Here is a 26797-nt window from a genome sequence, read left to right on the forward strand (position 1 = left end):
AATCCAAGGATTCAGATTATCCCTAATCTACGAGTTGGTCTTTGTTATTTTGTTTTGCTCTTTTTTTTGTTTGTTTGTTTTTTGCATTTGTCAAACTGATCCTAAAATTTACATGGAAAGCTGAAGAGATGACTATACTCAAGGATTAGTATTTTGATGATGTGGGAGAACTCACCCCACCAGATGATAAGACTTACTAAAACAGGTAATGCAGTTATAATATTTTGATATCTATGAAGAGATAAATATTTCAGTGGAAAGGAATTAAGAGCCCCTGAATAACTTTACAGGTAGGAAAAATGGTAAATGTTGCAGATGACATTATATATAGTTCAGTGGAGCACAGGATGGATTTTCCCATGAATAATACTGGTAAAACTGGCTACCCATATGGAAAAAAAATATATATGTATATATATATAAAAGAAATCATGAAGAAATATCTTTATGATCTTGAAATAGGAAAGAATTCTTTTAAAAAAGATTTTACTTATTTATTTGAGAGAGAGAGAAAAAGCTAGCATGAGCTGGGGGTAAAGGCAGAGTGAGAGGGAGAAGCACTCTCCACTGAGCAGGGAGCCCAATGCGAGGCTAGATCTCAGGATCCAGAAATCATGACCTGAGCCGAAGGCAGAAGCCTAACTGCCTGAGTCACCCAGGTGCCCCAGGAAAATTTTTCTTAATTAACAATTTAAGAAGGCAACCATGAAGGAAAAAAAAAAAATAAAGTGTGATAAATTTGCATACATGAAATTAAAAAAAAAAAAACCCTCAAAATGGCAAAAGAAAATGAAAAGCAAAGCTTTTGACTTAGAGAAAAACGTTTGCATTCTATATAAACTAAGTAGTATTCACTTTTCAGACTCTATAAAGAAACCTCTGCAAACCAATAAAACTAAGCACAATTAAATAATAATGAGCCAATGAGACAAGCATATATCCAGGCACTATGGACTATGTATGTAAGTGACGAATCACTGAATTCTACTCCAGAAACCAATATTACATGGTATGTTCACTAGCTAAATTTAAATTTAAAAAATAATAAAGTTTAAAAAATATATCCAAAATTTAAAAAAAAAAAAAAGGAATATGGACTATGAAATCAAACCACTTGGGTTCAGTTTCTGGTTTAACCGCTGACTAAGTCAAGCGACTCTGGGGAAAATTACTTTACATCTTTGAGTCTCTGGCGTCTCAGCTGTAAAATGGAGATGAAAGTATGTTAGGACATAGTAACTGTTTAGATCCCGCTCAACATAAGCACTTCACAAGTCTGAGCAATTACCATTAAAATAACAAGGGAATTTCATTTACCATTCATCAAACAGGCAAAATTTTAAGTCAGATGACATTCAACATACTACATCAACATAGGAATGACAGGCCCCATCTTCAGAATAGTGGTCACCTCTGGAAGGAGTGAAAGGAAGTGTCTGAGGAAAGGACAGGAAGTGTGGCTTTGGATAGATCTGTGGTAGTTTCTTTACTGAGAGAGAGAGGGAGAGCAGAAGAAGGAGGAGGAAGAAAGAGAGGAAGAGGAGGAGAAGGGGAATTTGGAGATAGAAGAACAGAGATTTAGAAAGAAAATAGGACAGGATATTAATATATAGATATTATATGATTATATATATAATTTCTGTGTTGTTTGTACAGGTACTACATATTTGAGTATAGATCAGGAGCTGGAAAACTACAACTTATGGACCAAATCCTGCTCATGTAAATAAAAAAGTCTTATTGGCTTAAAACTGCGCTCATTTGTTTATATGTCATCTATGGCTGTTTTGCATTTTCAGGGCAGAGTTGAATAACCGTGACAAAGACCTTATGGCTCATACAATTTTTTTTTTTTTAGTATATTTCACTTTTTAAAATTTAAAATCAATTTAATTAACATATGGTGTATTATTAGCTTCAGAGGTAGAATTCAGTGCTTCATCAGTTGCATACAACATTCTGATCTACAACTTTGAAGATATTTCTTACATGACCCTTTACAGAAAAAAAAAAAAAAGTCAATGCTTGGTATAAAGTACAATAAGTGCTTTCCCCATATTTTAAAAATATTTTATACTCTCAAAAATATTTTATCCTCCAGTAAAACAGGGACTTATAAGGGAATTGATTTTTTTGGAATGACTTTATTCAAAACCTTATTAACAGTTAGTCTTGTTAACTTTTAATGTATTTCAAAGGTAGAAGTCAGAAAAGCTCAAATTCATTCATGAGAAAAAAAATTCATTAACTCATATTTCTTTGTTTATAATAATGAGAATATAGGCCTCTTACATTTTAATCCATGTCCCAAATAAAATGTAATGAAAGTCTTACTTTTCTCACTGCAGCCCTTAATACACAGATCTGCCAAACCCCCTTCATCTATTCTACACCTTCTTCTGCAACTCAGTATTTGGGAGGCCAGAAAATATTTCCATATTAGATAATATTTATTTAGCTGAGACTTGAATTTAAGGGAAAATAGAGAATTAGTGAGATAGGCTAACTACATCCTGAATGTAATAGGGCTGACTAGAATTTAACTTTTGCTCACAAAACAGGCTGAGGCAGGTGCATCAGGGGGGAGGGAGAAACTGTACCTCATGAGGTTTTGCAGGGACCCGGTAGCTTGGTTACCAGCCATACATGAATTTAAGATCCCTCTTCATGGCATTCATCATCCCAAAGAATACTGATGAACATTCCTCAGAGGCTTTATGAAACAGGAGTAGATTATGGCACGGATGACATTTGGTCCCATTTCCTTGAAGATACTTTGATCATATATGGCCACACCTAACTGCAAGTCCATTTGAGAATTGGTATCTGGCTGGGCAGACATAGGTATAGTTATTACAGAGAAGCGGAACACAGTACAGATAGAGAGGAAACATTACTGACAGGAAAGCAGCGTCTTAAAAGGCTAGAAGGAAGAGTAAAGTAGAGTGAAGTGGGCCAGTGAGGTTGTTGTTTTTTTTTTTTTCTTTTTCTTTCTTTCTTTTTTTTTTTTGAATGGGGGTAGATTAGTATTATGGGTGCAGCATAGGAAGAGTGACCCAGAAAAGTAATTAAGCCCCCACTCACTGATGTTGCCAGTAAAACACAGGCTGCCTGATTAAATTTGAATTTTAGATAAATAACAATTAAGTATATCATATGCAATAATGGCAGTTGTTAAATCTGGTAATGCTATGTACCATGAAATTCTTTCATAATGGGGAGTATACATTCATTCTGGTGGGCAATGATGGATCATTGATTTATTTTAAAGATTCCATTTATTTATTTGACACAAAGAGAGAGAGAGAGAGACAAGAGACAGAGAGAAAGGGAACACCAGCAGGGGGAGTGGGAGAGGAAAAGCAGGCTTTCTGCTGAGCAGGGAGCCCAAGGACATGGGACTCGATTCCAGGCCCATGGGATCATGACTGCAGTGGAAGGCAGACGCTTAATGACCAAGCCACCCGGGCGCTCGGATCATTTATTTTTTATTTAAAAGATTTTTTTTATTTTTAATGGTGGGTCATTTAAAGGTTTTGAATACAGCATGTAAAAATTATGGAGATATGTTACAGAAAGTCATGCTGGCAGCAGAAAAGAATACAGATTTGAAGAGGATAATCCTAGAAATGGAAAAAAAAAAGAGTACAGGAAATATTGTATCTCTTCAAAATTCTGATTTCATGTGGATATACTCTTAAAGGGAGATTGCTGCATAGGATAGTCCTTTTTTAAAAATTTTTTGAGGAGCCTCCGTGTTCACTGAAGCATTTTAGGTTTCCTCCACCAGCCAAAAACAGAGCATACCCGTGAAACCTTTCTAAGCCCAAATGGCATAAAGTGAAGAAGCAATTACCATTTTCTAAGAGCAAAAATTCTCTTTGGATTTCTTCCGGTTAGCAAAAACAGGTGCCTAATATAGGTCATTTGTAAAAGCAAAGTAGCACAAAGCTCTTTGCAGTAGCAGGACAAACCTGTATTCACAAAAACTAATACTATACCAAAAAACCTAGATGTCCATTAACAGATGACTGAATTAAAAAATGTAGTTTAACCTGGTGATTCACAGACCTGTACCCCTGGGGATAAAAATATATGTTTATATATATAAAAAAAAAGGGAATCTTTCTGCCCTTCAACAGATGAATGGATAAGGAAGATGTGGTCCATATACACTATGGAGTATGATGCCTCCATCAGAAAGGATGAATACCCAACCTTTGTAGCAACATGGATGGGACTGGAAAAGATTATGCTTAGTGAAATAAGTCAATCAGAGAGAGTCAATTATCATATGGTTTCACTTACTTGTGGAGCATAACAAATATCATGGAAGACATGGGGAGTTGGAGAGGAGAAGGGAGTTGGGGGAAATTGGAAGAGGAGGTGAACCATGAGAGACTATGGACTCTGAAAAACAATCTGAGGGGAATAAAGTGGTGGGGGGGGTGGGAGGTTGGGGTACCAGGTGGTGGGTATTATAGAGGGCACAGATTGCATGGAGCACTGGGTGTTGTGCAAAAATAATGAATACTGTTATGCTGAAAATAAATAAATTTAATTTAACAAAAATGTAGTTTATACATACATAGACTATGATTATGCCTTAAAAAAGGAAGGAAATTATGCCGTAAGCAATAACATAAATGAACCTGGAAGATAGTATGTTATGTGAAATAAGCAAGACATAGAAAGACTAACCCTGCATGATTCACCTATATGAGATATCTAAAGTAGTCAAACCCATAAAAACAGAAAGCAGAATGATGTCTTCTGGGTTTGGGGGCTGAAGGAACTGGAGAGCTGCTGTTGAACAAGTATAAAGTTTCAGTTATGCAAAATAAATAAGTTCCAGAGATCTATTATAAAATGTTATGTTTATATTTCACAATGCTGTACTGTGCAATAAAAAATTTAAGAAATTTTTAAAAACATTTGTTAAGAAGACAAATCTTATATTAAGTGTTCTTACCACAACAAAATAAAATTAAAAAAAATACTGAACAGCTCAATAAAGAAATTGTGGAGGGGGGGGCGGGGAACAAGAGAGAGAGAATAGTGACCATAACAGTGTTGATAATAAAAAGAAAAAGAATCAGGAAATAATTAGGAGCTGTAATTGTTGAAGTGAGTGATTAATTAGATGGTGGGGGCATGAATCACTATAAATACATCCAAGGCTATTTTTTTTCCCCATTTGTAGGCACTGACATCATCAGCAGATAAAGAATACAGAAAAAGAGCGGTTTTGAAGAAGTGAAGGGCAGAGGCATTAGGGGAGGTGTAAGATGGTAAGTTTGGAAGAGGCTGATTTCAATAATCTGTTAAGGCACTCAGACAGTGATGACCAGTTGGCAGATAGGTTCTGTTTTGGAACTCCTTTGGGATGACTAGACTATAGACATAAATTGGAAATGGCCACTCTACAAACAACACTACAAATCATGGTCAAGTTAAAAAAAAAAAAAAAAAAGAAAAGCAATGGGCCTCCGACACAATCCTGTGGAAAGCATGAGACACAGAGAGCAAGAAAATCTAGCTATGATCAAAGGTGAAAGCAGAGAGTAGGACAAGTGGGGGCAGAAGATGCAAAGGCCACGTATGTGCTCCCCATTTCAAAAACCACAGGGAGATACAAGGACTGAGAAATTGCACTGGGTTTGGCAACAGTCTTCATTGTTGCTTTTAGCAAGGGTATTTCCAGGGGAGGGTGTGGGGGTGAAGATGGGGATGAAGTAAGACAGATCTCTGGGAATGAACGCGAAGGGAGGAAATAAAAGCATTAAGGATCAATGGCACTTAAAGGAAAATAAAACAGGACAATTGAGAAAGAGAGAAAGGAATAGCTAGAAAGTAGCTAATGGACCCAAGCCAAAGGAGGTTTATTTTCCTAACCGGTGAGATTTAAACTTCCTTCTTCTCCAAAAAGAATGTTTTTAGATTAAAGATATTGAAGAAATCAGATATGATCAATGGATGACCTTTTTTGAAGGAAAACATAAGCGGGGTGACTAACTTGAAGTCAGAGGAGAGATACTTTATTGTCAAAGACAGAGATAAAAACAGGATGAAATACAGCTGAGTTTGGTTGTTTGAAGAATTATAGTTCATACCAAAAGACTTCAAATTCCTTCTTAAGTAGGAGATGGAATCATGTGCCAGGAAAGAAAGCATTTGACGTTAGTTTACCTAGAGGATTTTTGCAAAGATTCAGGTCGGATTTCCTTTTTTTTTTTTTAAGATTTGATTGATTGATTGATTTGTCAGAGAGAGAGTGCGCACAAGCAGGCAGAGTGGCAGGCAGATGCAGAGAGAGAAGCAGGCTTCCCACTGAGCAAGAAGCCCTATGTGGGACTTGATCCCAGGACCCTGGGATCACAACCCGAGTCAAAGGCAGTGGCTTAACCTACTGAGCCACCCAGGCGTCCCCAGGTCGGATTTCTAATTAATTTGAACCAAGGGTATGTCAGGATAAATTAGAAGGATTTCCCTTGTGATAGACATGAGTACATTGTACAGATGTCTTCCTATATTGGAATCTGTTATAACTCTGTAAGTCAGCAATACTGGGGAATAATCATCATGTCATTTTTTTCTAATACTGCCACTAATTAATAAGAAATTGTGGGGTTGTTTTTGTTGTTGTTTGTTTGTTTGTTTTTGCTTTTGTTGTTTGCTTGAGCTACTGTTTACTACCTTCTTACTAAAAAATTATGAAAACTAAAGTATTAAAAGCATATGTAAAAAGCATTAGGAGGATTATACAGGTTATATATTATGCACCGAATCCTTATGTTATTAAAATTGTTTCAAGCATTTTCTGACCTATCCGGGAATATCTTAGTTTCAGAAAACCAATTCCAGAATGTTTCTTAAGAGTCAGCTGATTCTTCTGCAATCAGTCTTCTACTTGATTTATTGCTTGATAAAAAAATATACTAATTAAGTTAACTTTAGTGCTGGCATATGGTTATTGGAATATCGACATTTTAACACCAATTAGACTACACTCTTAATCTCATTTTCTTGATAGTCTCCTTTATCACTTTATTGAATTATGAGAATAATTTATCTTTCTTTTCTACTTATATCTTAAAAATATTTTTCTTCTACAGAAATTAAAGAAAAATCCATATACCACTAATACCTGCTATAAAAGCCAAAACACATATAGGAACATACATGTATGTTAACCTAGACTCTGTGTATATTGTTAGCTAACTGTCATTTTCTGAGGTTTCCAAACATGAATATATACATACATTTTGAGAGTTAGCTGCCAACCTTAGCCTCTTCTGAGTATTATTTCGAGCATGCCATATTTCACATTTCCAGTCCTACTATAAGAATACTACTGTTTTTATGTATTTTAAAACATTCTGAGAAGTATTCATTTCTGGTCTCCCTGCTCCCTGCTCTTCTGCAGAAAACCAGCTGGCTATCCTATCCCCTATTCTCATTATCCTCACATAACACTTCTTTGTGGGTATGTTTTATAGAGTTCTGAAAGTCACAAATTCAAAGTTTGCACTTTTTTGGGCCACTTTAAGGAATTGCAAGAGGGGAAATTTTAGGTATGCTTAATTCACCCTAAGGGAAAAAAATGGATAAAATGCACATTTTTATAAAGTTTTCTGCAAACAAATTTCAGAATAATGAGAAAAGAAGATGAAAAATCAGCCACTATAAATATCTTTGTGTTTGAATATGGAGATGAAGCCTAAGGAAAAGGAAGGTTGAACCTGTTTCGAGCTCTGAGAGCAAGAGTCTTGATAATAGAATGTGGACATTTTGCTTAAATTAATGACACTTGTTAATAGGGTTGTCAGATTTACAAATAGAAATACAGGCTTCTCAGGCAAATTTGAATTCCAGATAATCACAGTGAGTGATTTATAGTACAGGTATGTCCTCAGTAGTTCATGGGTATCTTACAGCCTACCTAATAACTCTCTCTGGGGATAGTCAGAATGTGGGGAATAACAGAGAAACAAAGAGAACTCCATTACTGAAAGGCTGAGGGATTGCGTAGAATCTTTGGGAGCAAACCATAGAGTAGGAAGGTGTTCTGCAGCTGACTACTGATGGATAGGAAGTGACAGGAACCTATAAGAAGGTGCTCAGGAGGATGAAACGGGATTGTGGACAGGAATGTTTCTGCCACCAGCCATTCTCATCCTCTTCCTGTTTTTTGCTGTCTAATGACAAGGCAGCTGTGTAGCTTTAGAAATATACAGATTTAGGTTTTAATCCTGGAAGTGCCACTTCTTATAAGTTGATGGTCCTTAGGCTCATTAATATCTCTGAGTCACATTTGTCCCAACTTGTAAAATGAAAAGGTTATTGTGAAGACCATATGAGTTCTTAAGCACTTGAATTGGAGTCTTGGCCGCAGCAAATGGAGGGCCACATGGCTTGGCCTCACAATTACGACGACTGTCTTCCTTAAAACCCAAACAGAATATTTAATACATTTTGCTGGATAATACCTCACTCTATTTCCATACCGGCTCAACTTCCTTTAATCTAAAATGATTGTGAGGATAGGGGCACCTGGGTGGCTCAGTGGGTTAAGCCGCTGCCTTCGGCTCGGGTCATGATCTCAGGGTCCTGGGATCGAGTCCCGCGTCGGGCTCTCTGCTCAGCGGGGAGCCTGCTTCCTCCTCTCTCTCTGCCTACTTGCGATCTCTGTCTGTCAAATGGATAAATAAAATCTTTAAAAAAAAAATAAAATGATTGTGAGGATAGTCTTCAATACTTATACTGACATATGAGTCAAGCAATTCAAAATGTCGACTCTCTAGCTAGATTGCTTAGATTCCAATCTGGTTCCAACACTTGAAAACTGTGTCATCTTGGGCAAGTTACTTAACCTCCCTGTGTCTCAGTTTCTTCATCTGTAAAATGGGAATAATAATGATAGTTACACTATAAAATTGGTGTGAAATACCTGATACATAGTCAACACTTATAAATGTTAATGATTATTGTATCATTCATTGCCAATAATTTCTAAATACACAGTTTTCACAATTAATGAAGTGAGTTAGGAAACTCTGGAGCAAAGCAGCCTTTTCAAAATTCCCAATACCAATACCAGTTAAGTATCCAGCTAAAGACTCTGTTTTGGGTCTGAGATAGTGCTTCCAGGAGTTTCGTTTGCAAAGTTTTGTTTAGTTTTGTCTGACTGATTGATTTATTTATTTTTAGAGTAATAATACGTGAAGCAGGTTAGGTAGAGATGGTATTTACACATATCTTTCCTACATCATAAGGAAATTAGGTACTCCTCAAATATCATCGGCAGGTTCCACTATAAATCAAGTATAAACATATCACACTAACACTTCAAATCTGGCAAATAAAGCTTCTGCTTCCCTTTTCAAACAGAAATGGACATAGGATTATAGAAACAGAGATTCAATAGAGCAGAAAGTAATTATAAGATTTATTTAGTTCATCCTCTTACATCCAAATACTTAAGCCATCCCAAAAAAGTAACAGTCTACTTTAGTCTCTCAAACCTCTTGAAATGGAAATGTATTTTTCTTTGGCAATCTTTTCTAATTTCTTACAATCTGTATGATCAAATAACTCTTTCTAAGGCAAGTTCAGGAGTAAAAAAAAATTGACCACATTTCTATTTCCAGTCCTTTTCCTATACATGATTTTTTTCTTCCATAGAAGCTGCCTGAATTTCATCACAACTTTTGTGAAATGTTTGAAGCCATTAATGCTAGACAATTTTGATAGGAACAAAAAAGTCTAAAGGTAAATTGTTCTAAGGTATATTGAGTTTTTCATAGTTTGTCTTACCCAAAGACATCCTTAAATATTTATTCCAATTGTAAATTGAACATTTTCATCACAGGATTACGGGCTCAATTGTGTATCTTAAGTACAAATTTGACAGGAAGACTCAATTGCTATATATACTTAAATTTTCCATAAGTTATTTAGGTATTAGGAAGCCAGCCAAAAAAGGAATAGAATGAATTACTAACATCTGAAACACTGAAAAAGCTAACCTAGTTGTAAGAAAAAGGACATAACATCAAATAAAAATATTTTATGTTAAAGTATAAAAACAATTATTAAACAAATAAGAGAAGTGGTTAATAGAAAGGTAAATAGGACCACATTAGAAAATATCTGGAATGAAAAAAAAAGTAGGTGGGAGGGACACCTGGGTAGCTCACTTGGTTAAGCATCTGCCTAAGGGTCCTGGGTTAGAGTTCTGCATTAGGCTCTTTGCTTGGCAGAGAGCCTGCTTCTCCCTCTGCCTGCCACTCCCCCTGCTTGTGCTCATGCTCTCTCTCTGACAGATAAATAAATAAAATCTTTAAAAAAAGAAATAAAAAATAGGAGGAAATGGAAGTGATAACCATAATTTATTCAACATACGTGAACTGAGCACCAACTATGTTCTAGGCCTTACAGATTCAATATTGAGCAAAGGAGAAGTGTTCACCTTCATGAGACTTACCTGGCAGACAGAAAGATCAGTAATAACGAAATAATAAATAAAATAAAGTTACATAAAACATAAAGTACTGATAAGTGCTTTGAAGAAAAAAATGAAACAGATTAAAGGGATAGAGTGAGGATAGGTGCCACTTAAGATCAGGTGATCAAGGAATGTTGTTTGAGGTGCTACCATTTTCCAGTAAGGGCTAGAATTAAGTCAGAGTTGAGCCATGCTATCTATATCTATATCTATATCTATATCTATATCTATCTATATCTATATCTATCTATCTATATATATATATATAGAGAGAGAGAGAGAGAGAGTATTCTAGCTCAAGAATAAAGACTTTTGGGTTCCTGTCATCTGTTTAGAATTTTCAAAGAACACAACAGAGCAGTGTGGCAGGAGCTAAGTGAGGAAGAAGCATGATGAAAAATCCACGATGAGAGCCAACCATGGTCTGGATCATTTAGGTCATGATAGCCAGGCTAAGGACTTAGGAATGTTAGGAGCAGATCAGTGTCATGATATACATTTTGTTTTAAAAAAGAATCACTCTGGTTGCTGTGTGATAAATAAATTTCAATAAAGTAAGACCGGAAATGGTGAGAAGAGACAGAGTCTATTGAGTTAAAACATAAGAGATGAAAGTGGTTTGGAGTGGTCTTAGTGGTAAGAATTAGAAGTGGTAAGATTTGGGACTTGTTTTGAAAGTATAGCTAGTAGAGCTTCTAATGGTTTTTATAGGATAAATAAGGAAAAGAGTGCAGAGGACTCAGGGAAGTTTTCAAAATATTTGAGCTGAGCAACTGGTGAAATAATAGTGGTATTCACTGAGCTGGGAATCACTGCCAGAGGAAGAGGTCTCGGAGCAAAAAGCAAATACTACATTTGAAATGCCCATGAGATACCCAGGATATTCAGACAAAATTCCACTAAGCAGTTAAACATACACATCTAGATTTCAGCAGCAAGTTTTGTTCTAAAATCAAAATTCAGCCACCATCAGAGTATAGAGGCTATTTAAAACCAGAAGAATGAATGAGGTCACCAAAAAAGCTGACATAAATAGAGGAAAAAAAGAGGTCTCAGAATTGAATCCTGAGCTCTCAGGCACTCAGCAATCTCACCATTGGCAAAATAAGCCAGTAACAGACTGAGAAGGAGTAATATTAAGATCGAAGAACAGGGAGAGTACAGTGTCCTGGAAACCAAGGGAAGAAAATACGTAAGAAGAAAGTGAAGAGTTCTGTCAAATGTTTCTGAAAAATTAGCCTATGAATAAGTGTCTACTGAGTTGGACAACAGGAAATCATTGGTGAATTTGACAAGCTCTTGACTTGATTTTTAGTGGTGTGGTGGGGAACAAAGCTTTGTTATAGTGGGTTCAAAAGAGAATGGGAGATGAGGAAGTAGAGATTTCAAAGTATTTTTTCCTTAAGCAGAACAAATGGAGCCATTGTTGCCAAGGGGGATATAATATCAAATGTTAATAAGATCAAGGTTAGTATCTATCTATCTATATCTATCTATCTATCTATGATACAAAACAGAAGAGAAAGGATAACTGGTGATAAAGAAGAAAAGGCAAGCAGCTGCATGAACAAAATCTCTGAAAAAGCAGTAAGGGGTAGAATTCCTATTAATTATGGGAAGACACTGCTGACTTAAGAAAAAAAATACATCTTCCTTAGTACAAGTCACCAGTGCCTTAAGGTTAAAAAGATGTATTTATTCTTTAATATTAAGGAAATACTTTGTTATTTTAGAGATATTTTAATGAGAAAACCTCTAGAAAGTATGCATTAATATTTATTAGAATCGCTGTCTTTTTGTCAATGTCTTATGGTGGATAAAAACAACTGATATAGCCTTAAAAGAAAATGATTTCTGTAATGGTTACATTTCTTCCTTTGGGTTTTTTAAAAATATTAATTAAATGGAATGAGGACTGCACACAGGTGGAATAATGAAGTGTGGACTGATCCTTCCTTCCCAACTGATAGTGTAACAGCTTGTTTGAAAATTAATATTCAATATTCTCAGGGGTGTCTCTCGAACTTCAAAGTGAGACTTTCTGATGTTTTAGTTTGTGTGAAAACTTGAGCAGAGTAGAGTAGCTGATATTATGAAATTCAACATATGTTAAATTACCATAATAAGAGATCAGTTTAGGGCAAGGGGCTTTTTGCTTTATGAGATTTTCGTGTAATTGTTCTCACTCTGCCCATGACAATTCTGAAGTTCTCTCTGACATGTTCTTTCTTCTTCCAGGGCAGCAATGGAAAGCTTAGGGTATTTTTTCTTTTTACGTCTGTAGTTTTATAATCTTTGTCACATTGAAAGCATAACAAGTAAGGTGAAAATCTGCTTCTTTCCCCCTATCAAACATGAACTGGTTGAAAATCTAGGTAGATGTGGAAATGGAGTTGCTTTATTTTTCAAAGAATACAGGTTACACGAACTATGACTAAATCTCTGATTCTTTCGAAGAGAATAAATAGAAGATGAATTTGTCATGACCTCAAATCAATATTGATGGAGTGGCCTCTATGTGAATGCACTGATGTTTTGGGCCTAAGAGTAGTTACTTCTTAACTGTCTGCAGTTGCTTCACGCCTTTTAAATCCAGATAGAAACACTGAGGATTGGTATTGTCTACTGACGGATAACTCTAGCATTATATTTTACTTTGATATTAGAAAACACTGAAAGTCGTAAAAATAATAGAAGAATAGAAAAAGGGAAGGGCAGAGAAAAGGAAGAAAATGCAATACCTAGTTTTGGGGATAATGATTTTACAATACTGAAAAGTACTAGTCAACAGCCTTCAAATGGCCCAAGAAGTTGAATCCACTACTTAGGAAGTAGAATCATTTGTTCATTAACACACTTACTAGTAACATCCAGATGTAGCTAGACTCATTTCTATAGCAGAAACTGAAGGCATTCCAAAAAAGGCTCTTTCTGTCCTGGACAGTATGACATTCTTTGGCATTTCTTTTCTTTGCAGGGAATTGTTTCTAGTCTCTTCCACTATTTCCAAGTACCTGGGATATGCAGCCACATTTGGCTGTACCCCAAGGACTTAATAATAATAAGAAGATAAGCAAATGACTTATCTTCTTTTGCCTAAATTTTCTCATCTGTAGAATTGGGATAGGATCAATTTCTACATCAAAGAATTATGGATATTAAACAAAGTAAAAATGGTAAGGTGCTTTAAATTGTATCTATCATATTTTAAATATTCCATAAATATTAGTTATTGCTAATATTACCATTAGTCCTAAAATAACAAAGAAGAGACATTCCTTACCGCTTTTTTCAAAAGTTTGCCCTAGTATTTGAGCCAGAAATCAGTACTGTTAGCCACTATAAATTCTTAACTACTTCTTAGAACTTCTATAAGGCAGTGTTAAATTTTCTTATTTCCCTCATACAAGGGCACTTGTCAAGCCTTACCAGAGTATCTGTATTAAATTATAAAGTCCTAGAAACAAGTTTTAGGCCTTTACTGGAAATTTTCACATACTTATTTCCTAGCACTTGGGTTTAACAAATGCTTTAGGAATGTAGTGGTTCATTACACATAAAAAGAAATGGCTGAACACAGAAATTGTTTGTTGGCAACTCTGTTTTTATCAATAATCTTGTTTTATAAGAAATACATATATTTATATGTATGTGCATATACATAAACACATATGTATACACATACACACACACATACACACATACACTTACTTTGTTCCATATGATTTCCAGGTCAAGATGGTTAGAATTTTTCCTGCAAATCTGTGCCACTTTTGAAAAAGGAGAAGAGTTCTTTTAAACCCACTTATTCTCAGAATATTATTCCTTTCTCCCCATATGCCTCTGTCAGCCTTTTCCTTCTTTCATTTCTACATTTCTCTAGACTTTAAGAATGCAAAAATAGATAACCTACCTTTTGACTTATGTATTATGAAGAAAGAGCTAGGGAAAGTGATGAAGGTTATACACTATACCCCTCCACACATTATATAAAGGCATGAACTCAGGAGACAAGCTAAAGCTAAAATCCATAAAGATTAACAGTTATACAAGTATTTACACTTATATTATTAATTAAAATCTTAATTTAACAGAACCACTATTGCCCATCAGAAGAAATAATGTGCCTTCCACTTGGAATTCATCCTTCTTCAATATTTACACTGAATTCCAGTCTTCTAGAAGGAATATTCAGCCTAATGAGTAAGTAATCAATCATGATAGGGATATGTGGAGTATGCCAGATAACTAGTTTGCTAATAACTGTTTCATTGTGGAAAACAAAAGAGCATAATGATTAAGAGGCTACAGTTTTGGATTCCAACTTTGATGTTTAATTCCAATGCCACAGTTTACTGAGTGTGTGACCCTATTAAGTCCTCTATCAAATGAAAATAATATTATTACCTACACCTCATGGGGCTGTTGTCAGTATGAAATGAGAAGACACACACTAAGTGACTATACATAGTAATGATTCATCAGTAAATACCCATAATATTAACATGGACATATGTCAGGCTGAGCCACAAGTAACCACTTTTTTTTTTTGTCAATAACAGTCAAATATTGGAAGTTTCATATAGTTCAATCTAATGCATGTACACAAGACCAAGTCTCTAGAAACATTAAAAGAAACCCCACAGAAATGAGCAAAAGGGACATTTTTCTCCCACTGACTTTCTGAGAAAGATAAATGATGAACAAATAAGCAAATCATCATCATCATTATCATCATCATCATCAGGCTACTTCTAGGATATTTTAAGCAGTCAGCATGAATTTTTCTCTTCTCTTACACTGCTTTTTAAAATAATGCATAAGACAATTCAAAATGAAACGTTTTATGAACTTGAACTCAACTGTAAATTATCAGATGTTTAAAGTATGTGTAGAATAAAGTGTATTCCTATGTATTTATATTCTTTGAAAAATGATAATCTACATAGGATAATATTTTAGGAAATTGGTACATGAAATAACACTTTAAGAGTTCTTTAAAATTTTGTGGTACCATAAGCTCATATATATATATATATGTATAATGAGTGCATATGAATTGTATTAATGGTAATACAGGGTAGGACATTGTGCATTTTGATTCACATATTAATTCTACAGATCCATTTTCATGTCATTTGTATATCAGGCAAGGTGTCAGGCACTGGGTACACAATGGTGAGTGAAACAGGCAGGATCTCTGCTCTCAAGTAGGCACAGATCACTGGAACTGCAGGAATCTAGCTATCATTGCAATGCCACCAAAACAGAGAATCAAAAATTCATCAAATACCAAAATTCAAATTCGTTTTCTCACTGTAAGCATTCACGAGGACCAGAGTTGTTGATATTTCTGAAAAGGAAAGAGTAAATTGTTCTTATGTAGAAGATTATCCCTCTTCATTTATGAGTCACATCACATATTAAGAACCACAAAATCTCTTATTTGACTTGAAGAGTTACATAGCTAACAATAAAATTGGAAACTGGAAGAATAATAGGTGAATCACAAATCTGTTTAAAGAATTCTGAGTATATTATATTCTTCAATGGCTTCTTCCCTAAAGAGAAATGTTCCCCAATTTTAAGAAAATCAAGTTTTCATAAATATTCAAAAGGTGACATTCTTTCCATGTGGCATAAAATAATTCATAATTTTCTCTATGTTGCCATTATGCAGGTAAAAATAAGTACATTGAAAGGTGCTAACTATCCATTTGAATTTAAAAGTTTACTCTTCCAGTAGCAAATGAGTAGCCAAAAAAAGCATGTGTGTACATTTGTCATATGTATATTAATAGACTTCTACATAAATATTGTCTATGAGAAAACAACTAAGACATTTTCAGTGTTAGCCTCATAAAAACTTAATGAATTTTTCATGACTGAAAGAGTGCAGAGGTTTGGAATATGAATTAGAAATCTTATGAAGAGCAGAAAATGTCTCTCAATCCAATCATTGAACCATGTGGGGAAAAGGTAAAGATTTCAGAGAAAAGGAGTCACCCTTCCTGAACTCAGAAAGCAGCTTCCTAACTAAATTGCCAGGGTATTGCACACATGGCCATTTCTTAATTTTTCCCACTGATAATTGAAGGGTTCTCTTGGTAAATATGTATTTTAAGAAATAATGTTGTTAAAAGCAAAAGATATATGTAACAGGGCAAACACAACATTGTCGGTTAAGCCAAATAATCTGGACATTTGTAAAATGATAAAAAAATGATCAATAATAAACCAAAAATACAATAAGTGATACAATTTATAATCATCTTGTCAAGATGAGCAGATGTTAAGATGGATTCTCATAACTATGTTTATCAAAAACCCAAATCAAGTCTCAGAAAAATATCAATTATTACTATCTAAAAACTCCTTTAACTTTGTATGAGTCTTTCTGCTGTCTGAAATCATGTGAACAGGCAACAACAGAAAAAGAAAGTCTTATTCAGCTTACTCTTCTAAACTGGAAAAGATCATAAAACCCTCCTGGATCTATCCACCAATGTCAAAACTCGCTGTACTCAAGTTCCAGAGACTGTTTCAAAGCAATTGAATATTTGGACAAATTTTAGAGTTGGTAACAAAGATTTTACAATACTAGGTTTAGATAGAAATATCTCATAGGCTTAAGAGATAATTTCAAGTATGTGTGCCTCTCCTTGGCATAATTTAAGGAGACTTCACCTTCCCGCCTCAAGAAAGTCTAAGAATCTAGTGTCATTCTCTTGAATGATGTCAAGTGTTTTTCAGAGACACCTCATTCTTCTTTTTTTCCCCCAAAGGTACTCAAATTAATTTACTATTTTCTTTTTTTCAATCTCCATTATCACCATCTAAAAAGACTTCAAATTTTCCCTTGAACTGCTTTATCATGCAGCTCCATGTCAGAAAAATGCTAATTATAAGATTATGAGGTTGCATTTTAGCACTTGCAAGCTTGTCTTCTAATTCTCACACTATTCTTTCATATTGCATTATCAAATTGTATTGAACTTAATTCTATCTGAATTTCTGAACTTAATTACATTATGTTAATATTTATGTAGTCATTCCTTGGCCCATGTCAAGAACTTGGTTGACAATTACTTGTTCATTCATGGTGCGAGTTTAAGGTCTGGACTGGGAAGTATAGCCCTAATAATTTGATCCTACCTTCTAAAGTAGTCACAAGTTGGAATTACATGGACTGGGCAAGTTGCTATAACAAAGCAAAAATATCTACTCTTCTACCTTCAGAATGGAATTTAACCAATCCAGAGATTGGGATGTGGTCCACTGCAGTCTATTGATGCTTCCTTACCATTTAATGCACTTATTAAGGTGTTTTACAAATACACAAAGTTGTGAAGTCATTTTTATTACCCAGAATGGTTTTTAGGAGGCGAAGTGATTTACTGAGAAAATGTGGCTTAATGATAGCTTGAAATAAAAGTTAATATTGGAAGGTCTTGTTCAAACAATAAATCTTCTATGTATGGGGCAGGATAAAGACCTTCTGCTGCTCCTTATTATGCACAGATAGGGAAAGTACTCTCAGAAAAAAAAAAATGTGAATGAGACAGGGATCACTTGGAAAACATAAGACTAAATAGCTTCTAACTCCAGATGGAGTGGATAGGGACAGCAGGAAAGTAAAAGATGGTTTCTTAACCTTACAAGCAGTGGAATGTGAACATATGTAAATTATCATACATGTTATCTCTATTAATAGATAATATAACTCTCTCCTTCTATTTTTCTCTTTCTCTTTTCCCTGTTCTTCCCTTTCCTTCTTTTCCCTTTCTTCCTTCTAGTTTTTTATGTAAGAATTAAAAAAAAAAAAAAAGTTGGTGTAAAATAACCACAGCAGGCATAGCGGCTCAAAAACAAGAGATCAAGATATGTCTCCAAAGACAAAGGAAACAAAAGTGAAGATGAACTTTTGGGACTTCATCAAGATCAAAAGCTTCAGCACAGTAAAGGAAACTGTCAACAAAACAAAGAGGCAACCCACGGAATGGGAGAAGATATTTGCAAATTACAGTACAGACAAAAGGTTGATATCCAGGATCTATAAAGAACTCCTCAAACTCAAAACACACAAAACAGATAATCATATCAAAAAAGGGGCAGAAGATATGAACAGACACTTCTCCAATGAAGACATACAAATGGCTATCAGAAACATGAAAAAATGTTCATCATCACTAGCCATCAGGGAGTTTCAAATTAAAACCACATTGAGATATCACCTTACACCAGTTAGAATGGCCAAAATTAGCAAGAGAGGAAACAACATGTGTTGGAGGGGATGTGGAGAAAGGGGAACCCTCTTATACTGTTGGTGGGAATGCAAGTTGGTGCAGCCTCTTTGGAGAACAGTGTGAAGATTCCTCAAGAAATTAAAAATAGAGCTTCCCTATGACCCTGCAATTGCACTACTGGGTATTTACCCCAAAGATACAAATGTAGTGAAAAGAAGGGCCATCTGTACCCCAATGTTTATAGCAGCAATGGCCACAGTCGCCAAACTGTGGAAAGAACCAAGATGCCCTTCAACAGATGAATGGATAAGGAAGATGTGGTCCATATACAATATACACTATGGAGTGTTATGCCTCCATCAGAAAGGATGAATACCCAATTTTTGTAGCAACATGGATGGGACTGGAAGAGATTATGCTGAGTGAAATAAGTCAAGCAGAGAAAGTCAATTATCATATGGTTTCACTTATTTGTGGAGCATAACACATAGCGTGGAGGACAAGGGGAGATGGAGAGGAGAAGGGAGTTGAGGGAAATTGGAAGGGGAGGTGAACCATGAGAGACTACGGACTCTGAAAAACAATCTGAGGGTTTTGAAGGGGCGGGGGGTGGGGGATTGGAGGAATCAGGTGGTGGGTATTAGAGAGGGCACGGATTGCATGGAGCACTAGCTGTGGTGCAAAAACAATGAATACTGTTACGCTGAAAAGAAATAAAAATAAATAAATTTTAAAAAAAGAGAGAGAGATCAAGAGTATTTGGGAATTTCCAAACATTTAGAGGAGGTGGACTTTACTCATCCTTAAACAATGCAAATGAGGACACAACCCTATCTCAGGTTTATGCGTATAAACTAGAAGACGTTGAAATAGGGTTTAACCAAAATCAAGAATAGACTAAAACACACAAAGGGTTTTTTAAAACATAAAAGCATCAGACTCTTTATCGCATCCATTGTGGTGGGACTGAGCTGGTTTCAGGTGGTAGCCAGGGCTGCAGGAGGCGTGCCCACGTGAGAGGTGACACTCAGGCAGGTGTGAGTGCCAGACTGAGGCAGGGAGCTCCCAGCAAATGGTGTGGGAGCGTGAAGGGACAGAAGGAAAGAAGACAGGAGCAATGCTATCCCCTAAAGTGACCAACAGAAAAGCACAGTAACTTTTTGTTAGACATTAATTAAACAATCGATATCAGTTACATAAATATATATATATTTTTAAAGATTTTGTTTTTTTAATTTATTTATGTGACAGACAGAGATCACAAGTAGGCAGAGAGAGAGAGAGAGAGAGGAGGAAGCAGGCTCCCTACTGAGCAGAGAGCCCAATGCAGGTCTCGATCCCAGGATCTTGACCTGAGCCAAAGGCAGAGGCTTTAACCCACTGAGCCACCCAGGCGCCCCTACAAAAATATTTCTTAAAGGTCTGAATGAAAACACAACTGAATTTGCCCAGGTGCTCCATGACATAATATCTTTAAATGACACAGTATTCTATAAAGAAATTAATTCTGAGAATTCCTGGTTCTACGATTGGCCTCTGACCCATGTGGACTCAGCTAAATGCATTTCTTTTTTTTAAAAAAAATGAGTTCCCAAGGATGCAGAATTGTTCAAACTTTCTTAGGACACATTTTGTGGCTTTGCCCTAGTGGTAATGCTTACCCTAATGGTAATTTCTTAGTTTATACAGAAATTCAAATAAATAATAATGGCACAATAATTATAAAAATAAGGAAAACAAACGAGTTATTTGAATTCTTTGTGACCACCTAGCTTTACAACTTTATAAACTATGCAACAGAGCAATAGAGGTGTCACATTTTTGTTTGGTAAGTGCACATTTTATTTCATACATTAACTACTGAATTTAAATAAAGTTCAAATTCACTGTTCTTTCCAGAAACTTAATTGTTTTAAAATTAATGAGTGAATTGAGAATAGGACTGTTATATTACATGGATTTTACTGAAAATAAGCTTGTCAGAGAATGAAATGTTAAGAAAGGGATCCACACGGATGCTTTAAATACTCTAGATATGCCATTGAAACAGAATACTTGGGACCAGATCCCAGTCCAACTACTTATGTCTTTGTGATTTTAGGCAAGAGGTTAAGTTTCTTTATCTGTAATATGAGAATTAAAAAATCCTAACTTCCAGGGTTCCTGAGTGGCTCAGTGGGTTAAAGCCTCTGTCTTCAGCTTGGGTCATGATCCCAGGGTTCTGGGATTGAGCCCTGCATCAGGCTCCCTGCTCAGTGGGGAGCCTGCTTCCTCCTCTCTCTGTCTCTGCCTGCCTCTTTGCCTACCTGTCTGTCAAATAAATAAATAAAATCTTAAAAAAAACCAAACAAACCCTAACTTCCATAATTTGGCTGTTATAAATAATGCTACAATAAACACAGGGGTGCATATATCTTCTTGATTTAGTGTTCTGATATTTTTTTGGGTAAATGCCCAGTAGCAGAATTACTGGATCATATGGTAGTTCTATTTTTTATTTTTTGAGGAACCTCCATACTATTTTCCACAATGATTGTACCACTTTGGATTCCTACCAACAGTGCACGATGGTTCCCTTTCCCATATTCTTGCCAACACTTATTACTTCTTGTATTTTTGATTCTAGCCATTTGACAGGTGTACAGTGATATCCCACTGTGGTTTTGATTTGCATTCCCCTGATGATTAGTAATGGTTAGCATCTTTTCATGTGTCTCTTGGTCATCTGTATGTCTTCTTTGGACAATGTCTATTCAGGTCCTCTGTCCACTTTTAATTAGATTTGTGTGTGTGTGTGTGTGTGTGTGTGTGTGTGTTCACTTGTACACATTCTTTATATATTTTGGATATTAACCCATTATTGGATATATCATTTGTAAATATCTTCTCCAATACAATATGTTACCTTTTGTTTTGTTGATGGTTCCCTTAACTGGGCAAAAGCCTTTTATTTCGGTGTAGTACCAATAGCTTATTTTTGCTTTTGTTTCCTTTGCCCAAAGAGACATATTTAGAAAAACATTGCCAAGGTCAATGTCAAAGAAATTACTACTTATGTTTTTTTCTAGGAATTTTATGGTTTCATATCTGGAACAGGACTTTGGACTAAGATATTCCTGACTCCAAAATCTGGGTGCTTACTGCACCATTTATAGTCTTACACGAATTTTATTTAATTCCTATAGGAGCTTACTATCTGGTAAAAGCAAGAATTTATACAGAAAGGTGAAACAATAGTCATTTAAATGTTCTCCTATTGCCTCTCCTTCTAGAAATCTTAAAGCCAAGGAATGTGTTCAGTCATAATAGCTCACTTTAGCCTTAATTTCTGGAGACCCACTGCCTTCTCTCCATTTTTCATTACTTAGGGTTTCCAAGATCTTCTATCTTTAAATATTTGACTTATACAGTGTTTTTACACAGACATATATATAAATTAAGTCAAGTCCATCGGGGAAGTAATACGTGGTGATATTGGAGAAAAATCCAAACATATAATAGTTATATGTATCAATCAGTATTGAATCATTCAAAAATGATGCTCTATTTTGTATTAATTATGGAAGATTCTATATATGTTCTGTAATTATTCTGTATTTTCGTCTCAATATATCCACAGTAAGTGTCAGGGTTTCTTCCTTTCTCCCACATTTGTCCTTTACTAAGCTCACTTTCTTTTCATTCCTATGGAAGAAAAAGAAAGATAGCTGTGAAGTGCTTTTTATAGTAGAAATTCTTATTAAAAAGTCAGACTATTGATAGGGCATAATAGTAATTACTTTCATATTGATTACAAGGGCAGTGGTGAAAAGTAAAGGGGCAGCATATTTATAGAGGTGATGGGGAAATAGTTTCGAAACTGTAGAGGAAACAGTCAATAATCATTGGCTTTCTGGGCTCATCCTGGGAAGTCATCCAAACATACTTTGAAATTCTGTTGGAGTTGGAAAACCTATCACACCTACATTGATCAATAGCAGTCAGGTTAAAAAAAAAAAAAAAAAAAGAAAAGAAAAAAGAAAAAGGTCTGAAATCAGAAATGACGAGAGTAACGATGACCTATTTCAGAGCTAATCCAAGGCCTCATCTCTGTTGTCACCCTTTCTGACCTCCTGACCATGACTCAAAGAGGTGACCACTCTGTCTCCATTATTGCTTAGTTGTGGAAATGACAGAGTCCCCTTGCTGCCAAAACCACCTTCATCCTTTCCCCAAGGCTTTCTTTGTTGGTAGGCTGTTCACTGCGAAACTCTGCTCTCTATTCTTGTTCCTTGTACTCTTATAGTGGAAAAACCTCCCTCTTAGAATCTGTCAGGGTAAGTACTGACTAGTGGAAAGAGCATGGCCTTTGAGATCAAACATTCCTGGGTCACCTCAGCTATGTGACCTAGGATGTGCTGTCCTTGACTTTAAGCCTCAGTTCTATCTGTAAAATGGAAGTGGTCAAGGCATATTCATTTTCTAGTGTTACCATAACAAATTTCTACATGAAACTTATCTAATTCCTGGCCTACAAAATTTCTAGTGGTGAGGAATTGCTCGGGAGACAGATATCTCTTACATTTCTGAAGAACTAAGAAATTTCAAAGACACTGTTGAAGCCAGAGCACACTTATAGTAGGATTATATTAACCCGAGAAAGCCATGAATTTTTTCCAATGCAATGGTCAAGACAGCCTTAGAAGTCTTTTTAAACAGGTGGAAGCCACAGGACAATAGACAATTTATACTGCTAGCCTTGGGGCATCTTTACATACAGCAGCTTAATACAGATTTAAGGAAATTGAAGTTATCTTCTCTTCTTCCCACTCAACCTTTCCACCACTGTCAAGAGTAAGCATCATTTCTTCAGATATCAATGATGGAAATTACTAATCTTACTATTAAGGGTGAAGAAAACAAATGGGATACTCCAGAGTGAGGATGGATTCAAAAATTCCCATGTATGCTTCCCCTCACTGCTATGCTGGGCAAGGGAGACTATCACAAGGAATCAAACTCTAAAAGGGGACAGATACATTTCCTAATATGGTTCCCTGTTTGCACTCTCTGAAACTTTCTCTGTGCTACATACATATCTTCTGTTATGATCTCATAACATCTACCAAATCCAGAATGAGTTCTTGCCCCCTACTACTGAGATGGTACCCTTGGTTTTCTTCTTGGATTCCTTTGGCTTACATGTATCATATAAGTACTATCAAGTATAAATTGTGAGATCAAGGTAGTATGGTTGCAGTGATTAGGAATAATGTGAAAAGTAAGATGGCCTCTCTCCCCAAGTAGGTAACTTTGAATACGGATGAATTTTTTTCTCTTTCTCCAAAAAAACCATCATTTTTGTAAGGATGATAGTAAAGAGCTATGAGGTAAAAATTTACCTAATCCAACTGCGGCGTTTTAAAAATGACTAAATTGTTGGGGCATCTGGGTGGCTTAGTCGGATGAATGTCCAACTCTTGATTTTGGCTCAGGTCATGAGCTCAAGGACATGAGCTCAGAGCCCTCTGCACTCAGCAGGAAGTCTTCTTGAGATTCTCTCCCTCTTCTTCCACCCACCCTCCCCCCTCAAACGTTTTTTCTCTCTCACACTCTCTAAAATAAATAAATAAATCTTAAAAAAAAAAAAGAGCAAATTGAGGATAAGAGAAGTTAAGTAATTTGCCTAAAAAGGCACAGCTTAATTGGGACTAGGGAGGGTTTGCACAAGGGGTTCCCATGTAATTTTATTTCCACTGTACTGTATGACCCACCCCCTTCAACATTCTGCTCACTTCAGTCAGTTTGTGAAATGTTTCCAGGTATCTGCACCCAAATGAACCAATGATGATCGCATCCCTATTCCTAGTTGTTGAATATTTATTGATTGCAACAGAGTTAAATTTATGGTTGTTCTTTCATATAGAATGCATGCCAATGGATTCCATTTTATAAAAAGTACATATATTCCTGCTTAGATCTAGAAAAATACATATCCTTCTCTCTTCCTTCCACATATTAAACTACAAATGATTCAAGCTGCAGAGATACCTGCTTCCAGCAACTTCTCTGGGGCACTACTCTGAAAAACTAATGTGTACAATCATTAAATACTGGGGTTTGACTGATAAGAATTTTCTGTGTGCCTTCTTCTGTCTAATGATACTAAGACAGAGTTCCCAATTTGTACCTTTGGTGATTTACTGTTCCTGTTCCAATGGTAATGATGGAAAATGCTTTTCCACTATCATTTAATTAGCCCAGAATCCTAGTAGAAATTAGTCTTAAAAATGTACCAGCAGAGAAAAGATTGAAAGCAGCTATAAAGAACTTTGCACCAAGACTGGACAACTTTAATAGCACAGCACTGGTATTAAACACTATCAATAATGGGAGTAATCCTTTACCATAAAAGAGTTAGAAGCAGACATGCTTTGCTTTTTGAGGCTTGCCCTCCCTATCTGTATAGTAAAGGTGCTGGGCCAAAACATTCATCCCCAAAAGGATATTCTAAAAGTGATCCTGAGGATAAATAGCATGCGGACAAATTGTCTAAAAAGAATGAGAAGTAATTAAAGTAATTCCAAAACAGAGGAGTAAATTCTGACTTGCTTAACTACATATGGCTTGTCATAGCATAGCTTAATCCTTCTAAATCCTCATGCACTCAGAAAAGTATCTAATCTCTTAACAAAGATAAAGCATATTTGGGACTATTCTCTTGTATTTCATATAGCAAATGTGAACTCATCTGAATTACTAAGAAATCATGGTAACAGGACTAATGTACTACTAATGTACTACTACAATTAAGCAATAAGAAACAATATTCAAAGAATCATAGTACAATAAAATACCAAATATTGAAGCCATAGTGAATATGAAGCAGATACTACAATATGCTATAGAACTGCACAGTGATTTTGAGGCATAAGATTAAAAAGAAAAAAAACTGATGAATTATGTATCTTTGGAGCTTTCCAGCTAATCATATAAGTGAAGATACCTCTAAGAGGGGAAAAATTGTAAGCAAATAAGACAAAACTTGTGTTTTTTATCTGGCAATCAAATGTGTTTACTCCTTTGTAAGAAAAAACAAATGCTTCTGTCTTTATGTTTTTAGTTTTCTTTTTAGCACAATGAAAAATTAGAGACAAACTCTGAATAGCACACAAATCAAAAGGTATAGTCTATCAATTACATCTCTGCTTCTCAGGTATGTAAGTAAAAGCATACAAACAAATTTTCAATACATCATAATGCCATCAGTTTTGATTTTTAACAAATCTGAAAGTCAGTTGTGATCAATTCATATATAAGAATGAATAAGCTATGCAGCTAAACTGAAGTGAAAATATTTTTATCACAGCACATTGAAATGGAGGGGTCTAATTTTTTAAATTATATGAATATCTGGTTTATAGAGAACCTAAGAAAACAAAATTATTAGTAACGGTTCTTCTTCTTTAAATAAACTGCACAAACTTGAAAAAAATCTATGAAAACCAAAGAAAAATTAAATATATTTCTGACTAGACTTCACATAGATACCAAGAGACAAATCAGTTTACAAATCTTTATTATAGAGAGAAGTGTTCTCTTTATCTAGCAAGGCAATAATGCCAGATGGTTAAAAATAAGAGTTCCAGAGTACTTACTGGATTTCAAGAAACCAAGATATTTTTAGTCTGAGAGTATTTGATAGATCCTGTTATGAAAAGCAATGTTTTGTTTTGTTTTGTTTTGTTTTACTGGTCAATCACTCCAACACCTATATTTCACAATTTAAGGTATTTTCACATTTGTTTATTTTATAGAAATGAAAGAATATCACATTAGTTAAAGTTTTCCATTTAACATAAAACTAGAGAGATAACCATTAAAAATATTACGCACAGCTATATATTGGAACTGAGTTTGCACAACAATTTTCTGTTACCTTTTCTCATTTAGTACTCTCTGAAATCCTCCCATTAAACAGAAGAGAAAATTGGGACTTTCTGTCAGCTAATGGGTTTGCTTTCTAATTCTCTGAAAAAAAAAAAACTGGAAAAAAAAAGATTTG

At 35.3% G+C, this 26797-nt stretch overlaps 1 protein-coding gene across 1 annotated transcript in view; it reads right to left on the bottom strand.

Annotated features, from left to right (window-relative positions):
• The window catches only part of KCTD8 (potassium channel tetramerization domain containing 8), a 249427-nt gene that overhangs the window by 62156 nt on the left and 160474 nt on the right, over window positions 1–26797 (bottom strand). The gene's annotated exons all lie outside the window — the stretch shown is intronic.

This window comes from Mustela putorius, unplaced genomic scaffold, assembly GCF_011764305.1.
Source record: "Mustela putorius furo isolate JIRA1106 unplaced genomic scaffold, ASM1176430v1.1 tig00000430_pilon_pilon_pilon, whole genome shotgun sequence".
NCBI classification, from domain to species: Eukaryota; Metazoa; Chordata; class Mammalia; order Carnivora; family Mustelidae; genus Mustela; species Mustela putorius.